Genomic DNA, 2,202 nt, shown 5'->3' with positions numbered 1-2,202 from the left:
ATAGTTGCGTTCCCCAACTTTTCTGGGTTGAAACCTGTAAAACTGTCACAAAGCAAAAGAAGCCAGCGAACCGAGTACGGGAACGCTTTCTGGTAAAATCCTGTAAATTCTTGCAACTTCTTGCGAGTTAGAGAACGCAACTAATATTAATATTGATTTTAAAAATGAAAATAATCACACCAAAATATCTGGCCTTCTTGTTGGAACGAATGCTTAGATGTTTATTCTAAAATTCTTGAAGACTAATATTTCAAAGTTTTACATAGAGCTGGTCCAAATTTCCAAAAATTGTCCAAAAATTTCAAATTTGATTTCAAGCGTGAAGATATAAAACTTTTACAATAATAAAAACAGCTAAGATAGTTTCTAAAGAAGATTTACCAATTTAACCTCATTTGTTTAAGTTTCCCCATCTCATAGATTGCGATCCTGGTATAGTAACCAGGCAGTGGAATTTACTGAGGCTAAGTGAGCTTGATATTTCCAGCGATCTTGATATTGACAAGTTTTAGGAAAATTGTTTTCTATTAAAAATGGAATGAATGAAAATAACTTCACGCATCTCGCCAATTTTTTTTTTTTAATATAATTTCATTATCACATAGATCTGTGGCTGCAGAATGCATATTTTCAACGCTTTCTTTGATAAAAACTAAACTTAGAAATAAACTTAATATTGACAGTATCTATAGCATAATGTTATGCAAGGACCTTGGAAACAAAAGTCATCCGCACTTTGTGTAGTCAGCTGCTAAACATTTGCGTGTGTAATTATTTGATTTAAATTTACTTTCAAGAAATTAAACTTATTGGTACATAACATGTACATATGTATATAATTCATACAACCAAAAAATGTTAAATGATCTCATCTGTGTGCCTAAGACTATACCTGCATTTATTTATTTATTGTTTGTTTTAAAATGTACAATGTACATATATGTATCTATGTAAATATTTTGTAGGAGATTTTGCGCAGATTAAATAAAACGTGACCGTTCGCTTGAAAATATTTGTTCGGAAGTGTTATGTACAACTAATAGGTAGGTATGAGTTTAGGTTTGCAGAAATGCATTTCAAATTCAACAATCGCTCCCTCAAACCAAACTCCAAAATATTAAGAATTACATTTCAAATATGTTGCAGTTCAATTTTAATCAATTTAGAAACATCGATATGCTTTTGCTTTCCCAATGCCTTAGTGAGAATATCTGCTACATTTTCCTTTGTCGAAACGTACTGCACCTCTTTTTGTTGCTCATCCAATTTTTCACGTATGTAACGGTACCGTATGTCAAAGTACTTACTCCTCTTCTGAACCGTGGGATTTATCACCATTAGTAGTGCACTTTGGTTGTCGCACAAAATAGGGGTAGGATTCTTTATGAATTCATTGAATCCCATTTCGCTCAGAAGGGCACGATGGAAAACTAGTTCTTTCGTCCCCTGGCACAACGCAATGTGCTTAGGGCCACAACAGGCTGCTTAAGCGGGCCCACCAGCGATCAGAACGACAAAACCAGTGTACGATTTCCGGTCACAACTGTCACTGCCCCAATCAGAACCTGTGAAGCATAGAAAGTCTGCAAAATTAACAGACAATTTTAGTTTATCGTCAGGATTCTTCGCCAAATATCTTAGTTCGCGTTTAGCCGCATTCATATGTTCATTATGTGGATTCGCGTCAAACTGCGATAATTTGGACACCAAATAAGCGATATCTGGCCTCGAGATCACCGCTAAAAATATAAGTGCACCGATCAAGCTTTGATACCGCTTTATTCCCAGGTCGTTACATGGTTGTTCGCACTTCTGTAGGATCGTTCCAGGAGCCTATGGAGTCGCCGATGGCTTGCAGTTTTCCATTCCCCATTGCCGGATAATCTCATTTGTGTACCGCCGTTGGTGAGTAGCCATTTCACCTATATAACCTTCGCGTTCAATTTCCATACCCAAATAGAAAGATATTGGGCCGCGATCGACAGTCTCAATAAATTTGTTTAAATTTGATATAATATTCAACATCTCATCTTTGCTCGAGCACGCCAACAACATGACATCAAAGTACAGACCAATAATGCTAATTTTATCACCATTACGACGAATGTAAAAGCTTGTGTCTGACTTGCATCTTACGAATTTCATTTTCAATAAAATGTCTGTTACTTTGCGATTCCACTCGCGATCGGCTTGCTTTAACCC

This window comes from Rhagoletis zephyria, unplaced genomic scaffold, assembly GCF_001687245.7.
Source record: "Rhagoletis zephyria isolate East Lansing unplaced genomic scaffold, Rhagoletis_zephyria_1.1 Rzeph_scaffold_01329, whole genome shotgun sequence".
NCBI classification, from domain to species: domain Eukaryota; kingdom Metazoa; phylum Arthropoda; class Insecta; order Diptera; family Tephritidae; genus Rhagoletis; species Rhagoletis zephyria.
Note: the sequence above shows the minus strand (reverse complement) of the source record.